Source organism: Mustela lutreola, chromosome X (genome assembly GCF_030435805.1).
Source record: "Mustela lutreola isolate mMusLut2 chromosome X, mMusLut2.pri, whole genome shotgun sequence".
NCBI classification, from domain to species: domain Eukaryota; kingdom Metazoa; phylum Chordata; class Mammalia; order Carnivora; family Mustelidae; genus Mustela; species Mustela lutreola.
The window spans coordinates 73,453,957-73,463,824 of NC_081308.1; the positions used below are offsets into that span (position 1 = coordinate 73,453,957).

Sequence of the window (9,868 nt, forward strand, 5' to 3'; positions counted from 1 at the left end):
CTGGGTAAGTTCCAATATACCCATATTAGTTGTTATAACATTGCATTATTCTATAAAAGGTGATTAAGATCCAGTGTCTCAAACAAAATCTCTTTTGCTTTTTGTCATCTCAGTTCTTCACCTAGGACACCCCCTTCAAACCTCCAATGACCAAGTAATTAAAGTATTAACACTTGAACTCTGGAACTCTGCTCTAGGTAAGGCTTGTATTTATCTTGATTCATCAGTGCCTATTCTATCCTGATCGTTAATATCTAAATGTGGTTTCTGCTTATCTTCCTATTAGAAGGTGAATTACCTGAGAGCATGGATTGGGTTGTTCATCCTTGTATCCTTGATGATAGAACCCTTGTTGTTCCAAGTATTAATTATATAGCTATTACTTCATTTTAGTATTCCTCCTCCTTCTGGTATCAGCTCTCTTGTACCTTTATGAAATCCCCATCTGGGCCTAACCTACTTGGACATATGACTAGGTTTTACCCTTAGTTGATCCTTAAATACAAAAACTAATTCCTTTTCTCAGTTGCATATATAGGAAAGTGTAAACATAGTTTTTGAGTGAAAAGCATACATTTGTGTATGTATCGTTAACTCTAAACTATAATAAAAATTAACGTGGTTTACAAACACATCTCACAAAATAGATACTTAATGAGTACATTGTCTTCAATTATTTATCAATAAATACTGCTTTCTTTTTCTTTAATATTTTATTTATTTACTTGAGAGAGAGACAGTGAGAGAGAGCATGAATGAGGAGAAGGTCAGAGAGAGAAGCAGACTCTCCCATGGAGCTGGGAGCCTGATGCGGGACTCGATCCCGGGACTCCAGGATCATGACCTGAGCCGAAGGCAGTCGTCCAACCAACTGAGCCACCCAGGCGTCCCAACTGCTTTCTTTTTCTATCCTTAACTCCTACTCCTTATATATTGTCCAAAATGTTACCACTAACCATTCTATACAGCACCCACTGTACTTTCTGAAAAAACTATCCCATCTCATATATGAATCACTGCTGAATACAATTCTTAAAATATTTCAACTACCAAAATCCTCCTTGGAAATATAGTTGCTGTGAATGAGAAAATAATAATCTCCTAAATTTAAATTAATTTCAAAGTACACTAAAGAATTGAATCCTATCATTAATCTTGAAACTTGAAGTAGAACTTGAGTCATGTCCAAAAAATATAATTTCAGTCATGAGAAGATTCTGATGGATGCTAGTTTTCACTATGGAATCTCCCTATTTTCTACCTCATTCTTTTAAGGAAAATTATCTTTATTAGACCAAACACAAAATAAAATATCATTATTGCAATAGTAGTAGAATTTTTATTATTTGAAAGTTGCATGCTATGTTCTTTTTATTTATTAATTGATTCTTTCATTAAACAAACATATGCTGAATGTTATTTCTGCACCATGTGCTTAGAAAAAAATATTGTATACTATCTGATACTAAAGTGCCCCTTTTAGCAAACTAACATATTCTTTTAAAAAACAGTATTTATGTGAAAGTCAATTAACTGTTAAGACTCACCCTTCCAGAGCACAGTCAAGAAAGAGAAAAAAGGTAAAAATAAAAATATCATTTGAAGACATTCTCCTTATAATGGCAGACAAGTTGCTTTAGACTAATTTCCTCCAGCTTCTGGTGATTATAACTGAAAAGCCAGAAAATATTTTTCAATATTCATAAAAGCATACAAAAGCTAAGGAGACAATGAGAAATTACTGCAATGAAATGTGGTAAAGAACAGTAAACTAAAGATACTTTAACCCCTGGAGCATTTTCAGATCTAAAAAAGGCAGCTGAGAGATAGAACTGAATATTGAGTGACTTCCTAATATTAAGCAGAAAAGAGTCAAAGCTCAGAATCTTCAAAAGATGGGTATCTGATACATTTTCCCTGATTTTGAATGAGAACACAAGAGGTTAAACCCTAGGTGTAAGGGCAAGCCTGAAAGAAACTAATACACACAAAAACAGCAGTCTGAATTTGAGGCCAGAAAATAACAAGACTTTAACTTGTTGATTTGTTATTGTCCCCAGGAAACTAACAAAAGCAAACTAAAATCATCATTGGCAAAAAATATAGTAATCTGAGATTTTATACTATTTCTACAAAATGTATCGAATGTTCAAACACATTCACAGGAAAATAGATCCATAATGAAGCAAAACCACATAAGCTAGTGGCAGAAAAAACAATAGACAAAAAAAAAAAAAAAAAAAAAAACGTGGAGGCTGTAGATATCATTAGATATTATGAAACACAAACTGTAAAACAATTATGCTTATTTTATTCAAGAAACTGTTTAGCTTAAAATTTTTAATAGGGAAATGAAACAAGAGCACACATATATAAAGAAGAAACTAAAACACCAAACTTGAAAAATACTATGACAAATTAAGAACTAATTAAATTAGTTTCACAATAAAATATGCACCACTGAATATAGTCTCAATGAACTAGAGAACAGGTCAGAATAAAATATGCAAAACAAATTCCAAAGCAATATTGTATTAGAATGTATGAAAGATAAAAATAAAAAAGAAAAGATACAGTGTAATACATTAAAGAAGTCCCAAAAAGGGTGGGGGGGAATAGGACATAGTCAATGTGAGAAAAAATTACAGCTGAGAATATTCTTTTAAAAAATGCCAATTCATGGGGCACCTGGGTGGCTCAGTGGGGTAAGCCTCTGCCTTCACCTCAGGTCATGGTCTTAGGGTCCTGGGATGGAATCCATATCATGCTCTCTGCTCAGCAGGGAGCCTGCTTCCCCCTTTCTCTCTGCCTGCCTCTCTGGCTACTTGTGATCTCCCTCTCTCTCTGTCAAATGAATAAATAAAATCTTTTTTTTAATGCTAATTCACATATTTGACTAATCTAACAAATTCCAAGCAGGAAAAAAAATACACAGCTAGACACATTTTAGAGATGCTTTAGAAAAAGAAAAACATATATTTTAAAAATTGTCAGAATAAAAAGCGTTTACCTTCATAGTAATAGCAGTTGTAAGGACATCTGAATTATCGGTAACTTCATTGGAAGCCATAAGATAAAGGAATGCTATTTTCAATATATTTAAAGGAAATGACTGCCAACTCTAGAATTCTATACTCAATGGGAACATCCTCCAAGAAAGAAGACAAAGTAGACACAAATTTGAAAAAGTTTACCACAGGAAAAACAATAAACAAAATTCTAAAGTGTTCAGCAGTTAGAATGAAAGAAAAAATACAAAAGGGTGATCACAGACCCAGGAAGAAATGAAATGAAGAGCAACAAAAGAGAACAATAGCTATATAAGACAACATTATATTGTGTGAGACATAATATGTAAAAAGAAAGGAAGGAAAAAGAGAGAAGAAAGAGGGACAAGAAGGAGGAAAATTAAAATATGATAAACAATTAGCATATAATTCAGGAATAGGGAGGAAAAAAGAATGAAAGTGTTATAAATTCCTCTCATTGTCTTGGAGAAAGACCAAAAAAAATCAAGCAACATCCTGTTTTCATAATTCAAGGATGCATATTATAATTTTTAAAGCATTCAATAAAGTGTATTTGACTTCCAAAAAAAAGAGGGGGAAATATAATAAGAAAAATAATAGAAAATTAAAAAAAAAAAAAACAAGGAGTGAAAGAGGAGGATATGGATGGAAAATAGAAATGGTAAGATATTAAAAGCACAAAGTAAGATAATTTATTATTATCTTAATATAATACATAATATAATAAATAATAAATAATATAATATATAATTATATAATATAATATAAATAGGTAATAAATAATATAATAAATATATTATTAATCACATTAAATATAAATGGACTTAATGTTACCATCTTAAAAATATACATTGTCAGACTGAAAAAGAAAAACTCAATCTTATGCTATTTCCAAAAGACAGAACCAAAGTATAAATATACAGAAAAGTTAAAGGCTAGAAAAAGACAAAGTACTAAATAAAAGAAAGCAAATGTAGCTATAGAAATATCAGACAAAAATAAACTTCAGGGTGAGGTGCCTGGATGCCTCAGTCAGTTAAGCGGTTAAGTTTCTGCCTTAGGCTCACATCATGATCTTGGGGTTCTGGGATCGAGCCCTGCATATGGCTCTTTGTTCAGTGGGGAGTCTGTTTTTCCCTCTCCTTCTGTGTGCTCTCTCTCCCTCTGTGCTCTAGCTCTGTCTAAGGTAAATAAATAAAATCTTAAAAAAAATTAAGTTCAGGGTAAAAAGATTGCTAGAAGCAAAAAGGTCGGTATATAATGATGAATGTTTATTTCAACAAGAAAAAACGAAAGCACTAAATGAAAACATACTTAATACCTTAAAGCAAAACTGAATAAACACATAGGATAAGCAGGAAAACCCACAATCACAGTAGAGGTTTTAATATACCTGTATGTGCAATTAATAGAACAGAGAGAAAAAAAAGTCATTATAAATATAAACTGGAATATTATTACTAAAAAACTGACTTCATGCAGATATGTTTACATGTATGCACCCAAAAGTGCAAAACACACATTCTTTTCAAGAACACATGGATTATATATATCTTTTTTAAAAAAGACATAAATGCAGTCAAAAAGAAAATATCAACATATACCAAATAACTCAAATAATGCAGAATGTATCACATGTAAATATGGTCAAAAAGAATTTTTTAAAAAGATAACCAGAAACATCTCCACATGTTTTAAAATTAAGAATACACTTTTAAATAGTTTATTATACAAAAAAGAAATAATGGAAAAAAGAAAATATTTTAACTAAATAATAATGAGAATACTAAGTATCAGAACCTGTGAGGGTCAGTGTAAAACATAAAAGAAAATGAGTAGCCTTAAAATCTTATATTAGGTAAAATATAGAAATTTAACTAACTTACAATTTATCATAAGAAATGAAGGAATGGTTATCAAAATAAACCCAAATAAAGTAGAAAAGACAAATAAGGTAAATTAAGAGATTAATAAAGAAACAATCCTACCATAAAGAAAATTGGAAAAGCTAAAAGTTCTCATAAAGGCTTATAATACACATCCCTATTACAAATGAGCAAGAAAAAGAAAAATAAGCACAAGTAACTGGATCAAAAATTAAAAAGTGACAAAACCAAAAATCTTTCAGTAATTATAAAGATAAGATATTATTATGATTAAATGCGTGACACTCCAGGTAGAAAATTTAGTTGAAATGAATACATTCCTAGAAAAATGCAGGTTATCAAAAAAGAAAAAAAATACAGACTGATTAGTTTTATAGTGAATAAAGACATTTAATTCATATGCTAACATTCTCACTAAGGAAATTCATGCCCAAGTGACTTCACCGTTGAAAGAAGCAGCTTCAATCTTACACAAACTCTATCAAGGAAAAATACATACATGCATGCATACATACAATGTTTCAGGATTTATGTATGAGGCTACCATATCATTGATAACAACATGTCAAAAAGAGCATAATGACATTAGCAAGATGGTAGAACAGAAAGTCCCAGAAGTAATTCTCTCCTAGATACATCAATATAGCAATGAAGTATGGGCAGAAAGAAAGAAAGAAACAAACAAACAAACCTACTTGAGAATTCCCAAACCCAAATAAGAAGTTGCTGTACTCCAGGAAAGCACAAATCTGAGAAGAGCTATGCTGGAATGGGTAAGAAAGGCCATTTCAATATTTTTATCTTAAGCTCATTAAACTCTTGTTCTTGCCTGGATTTTTATTTTCTTCTGGAAGCTTCAGTTTATTTGGCAAAGATATTACAAAAATATATCTATTTCTTCACCATTTTCCACAAAAACATTGGAGATACAAGCTGAAGGCAACAGTAACAAATACAAAGGTAGAGATGAAGAAGAGAATGAGGACCCACCCAAAGTAGTAGTTACTGAAGTAAAAGAAGATGCTTTTTTTTTTTTTTTAACTCCAAGAAGTGTAAACTATTTTACAAGAGATAGGTGTGGATACTTTGCATTTAAAACCTACATCAAATCAGAATACATAACTTTTAATGTGGGCAGACACTAATTTAGGAAACATTACTGAGTGATCCCATTCCACCCCACATACCCTGTACCTGACCAGGGGAAAAAGAGCTATACTTACTGTATGTGTTCCAAACCCATCTATCAATGAGAAGAATATCACCATCCCAGTTACCATGTTAATTTAGGTAATAGACAAGGATGCAGATGAGTTCCAAAAAATTTTACTGGAGGAAAAATGTGCCTGAACATAGTTTGACTGAGAAATTGTTGCTAAATTACTGCTTTCCCACCATCCCTTAAACTTAGTCAGTTTTACTTCTCTTCAACATTCTAAGAACTTATGGATAACTTAAAACTTTTGTGAGATTAATATGTCCAATAAAATCTTTAAATGTTAAATGTCAAGAAACTGTATTACCTTTTATTAAGAACTGTCTAATGTATAAAATACATTTGAATGAAATTTTTGGAAGATTTTAAGTGTTCATTTATTAAACTGAGCACAAATTATTTCTTAATAGACTGAAATCAGAATATCAATTAGACTTCCAAAGATAGTTCCAATCCACAGGTTTTGGGGTCTGCTGCCACTGCTGGCAAGGCTTTCCAACAGACCCTGTGTCCAGAAGGAAACTTGCCTGTAGCATTATCTCTGGTGGACTTGACTGATCTGGGAGAACAGCGCTCTTTCCAAATGAATCACCCTCCCACACTGTGACAGAGATATTTTTTCTTTGTTTTATTTTATTGTTATTTTAAAGTTGAACTTTGAGTACTAAATGTCCCCCCTCAACATTAGAGTCTTTGGCTTTTTATTTCCAGATATTGACTTTTAACCCTGTTTTACTTGATTCAGGAACTGCTTTTTTTATCCAAAGATTTTATTTACTTATTTGACAGAGAGAAAGGGAGAGAGAGAGAGAGAGAGGAGAGAGAGAACGTAGAAGCAGGAGTGGGAAAGGGAGAAGCCGGGCTCAATCCCAGTCCCCTAGAATCGTAACCCAAGCTGAAAACAGATGTTTAAAAGACTGAGCTACCCAGGAACTGGGGTTTTTTATTATTTTTTTCCTCTTTTTAAAAGATTTTATTTATTTGACAGAGATCACAAGTAGGCAGAGAGGCAGGCAGAGAGAGAGAGAAAGGGAAGCAGGCTCCCCAATGAGCAGAGAGCCCAATGCGGGGCTCAATCCCAGGACCCCGAGATCATGACCTGAGCGGAAGGCAGAGGCTTTAACTCACTGAGCCACCCAGGCACCCCAGGAACAGTCTTTTAATTTCAAAAGGACTATGACTCAGCCATCAAAAAGAATGAAATCTTGTCATTTGCAACCACATGGATGGAACTAAAGGGTAATATGCTAAGCAAAATAAGTCAGTCAGAGAAAGAAAAAAAAACATATGATTTCATGTTAAGAAACAAAACATATAAATATAGTGGAAAGGAAAGAAAAATATAATAAGAGGAAAATTGAGAGGAAGGCAAACCATAAAAAATGCTGAACTCTAGGAAACAAACTAAAGGTAGCTGAGGTGGAGTGGAGGGTAGGAATAACTGGGTGGGTATTAAGGAGGGCACTTGATGCAATGAGCACTGGGTATTGTGCAACTGATAAATCACTAAGTTCTACCTCTGAAACTAGGAAAAGAAAAAAGGAACAAGTGGCTTGTTTGGTTTTGTAGATGGGGTTTTGTAGTTTCATTCATGAGGTACTGGTTACTTCTGTATTCCCCTACAAACTAACAGAATAGAGGGAGATTCCCAGGAATGAGTTTTAAAAGCACAAATTTGGCAGCTTATAGTTTACGGACCATGGACAGCAAACCTTAGTAAAAAAAAAAGAAAGTTAAGTCAAAGTTAAACAATAATACAAAAGAAAAAGAATATGTCTTAGTTATTTGCACTATGATAAAACCTATAGATCTAAGAGCTACTTATTACTTAAAGTCCTAGGAGATTTCGTTACACATGAACCATGTGAATTAACCAGGAAACATGCAATAAGGTAATGGAATTAAAATTCTCTGTATAAATGTTGCCTTTAGCTTTAGAGAGAAGTATATTCTATATTTTATATATAAAATTTCCATTTACTTTTTTAAGAGTAAGGTATTTAGTATGTCTATTTGGAAAGGAGCCGTGGTTATGTACAAGAATATCTGTGTCATTTCTCCATAGCTGTTATGTAACTAATCTGAGTATTCTTTGAAGACTCTTGGCACATGAATTAGATGCAGATTTTAATGTTTAAATGTCTAATTTTATTCCTTATTAATCTTTTTTTTAGATTATTTATTTATTTATTTGACAGAGATCACAGGTAGGCAGAGAGACAGGCAGAGAGAGAGGAGGAAGCAGGTTCCCCGCTGAGCAGAAAGCCTGATGCGGGGCTCGATCCCAGGACCCTGGAGATCATGACCTGAGCCGAAGGCAGAGGTTTAACCCACTGAGCCACCCAGGCGCCCCTTCCTTATTAATCATTTAACACTGGTACCAAATAATCCTGTTTAAAGCCTCAGCGTCTTTCTCTGAGTGTTCACACACATACTCTGATCTTCAGTATATAATGTCTTCTGACTTAGAACACTCAAAATAATTATAAATAGTACAGTTTTTAAAAGAAGTTATAATATTTAGGGGTCCCTGGGTGGCTCAGTGGGTTAAGCATCTGCCTTCAGCTCAGGTCATGATCCCAGGGTCCTGGAATAGAGCCCCACATCAGGCTCTCTGCTCAAAAGGGAGCCTGCTTACTCCTTTCTCTCTGCCTACTTGTAATCTCTCTCCATCAGATAAATAAATAAAATATTAAAAAAAAAGAAGTTACAACTTTTAGATATGAAGGGAACAGGGAAACAATTTTATGATTAAATATGTTAACTCAAACACTTCAGGTATAGTAGTTGGCCCAACATTTATCGTGAGATTCCTGCACTACTGTTTTCTGATTCCAGTAAAGAATTTGTCCCAGTGTGTGACTCTGGATAAATACAGAAAAAGAAGTAGGCTTACACATTTATGGGATGTGGTCAAATTCACATTGAGAGAGCTAAAGAATGAGTGGCAATTACTTTTGGTTTTTCTTTTTTCTTTCTTTCTTTCTTTTTTTTTAATTGAGAATATTTGTGAGTTTTTGTTACAGGGGATTTATAGTAAACTGGTGGTCAATACTGTCACAGCAATAGTGGCCCTGCTTCTTCACTGTAGGTTTATCTAACTGTTAGAAGGATCAGAAAATACAGGGCATGGATATCATCTAGTGTGTCCCACCTTAGCCACACATACTCCCATGGTCCCCAGGAGATGGTAGATCTCTCAGGTACCTTCAGGAGTACCACAGTGCCAATGAAAATATCAGGATTCAGTCACCTGTAACCAACCACCCAAAGGATGGTTTATATATTTTTAAATTAGTGAATATACATGGATTTTTCCCTTAACATTCCCAGCAAATCGCTGTTGCTAAGACTCAGTGTTGAAGTGAGAATTACAGGGACAAATGTGATGCATGTGCCATAACTTACAATGTGATATTTCCTTCATGTCACTTCTGCTCTACAAAGTTCATGGTCTCCACTTTAATCATGTATTAATACATAAAGAGCCTGAAGGTATGTGGATTTTACTGTAAACTCTAAATACTTGTATGCTACTTGGAGGAGGGGTCCTTTTGGCCCCTAGAGAGCTCACCATCTCTTCCTCTACTGTATTAATAGCTAAATTTTGCCACATTGGTTTAGTTGGATTTATTTTTAACATAATATTAGAAATGTGGCTTTAAAATATTTAATGTAGACAAACTTTTATGTTTAGTTGGAGAAGCTATGAAGTATACTATCTACATGGCCTGAAG

The 9,868-nt window shown here is 33.5% G+C and overlaps 1 pseudogene; it reads left to right on the forward strand.

The window, feature by feature from the left end:
* The first annotated feature begins 5,508 nt into the window (after positions 1-5,508).
* On the forward strand, positions 5,509-6,265 carry LOC131820992 (nuclear pore complex protein Nup50-like; annotated as a pseudogene).
* Positions 6,266-9,868: the final 3,603 nt, after the last annotated feature.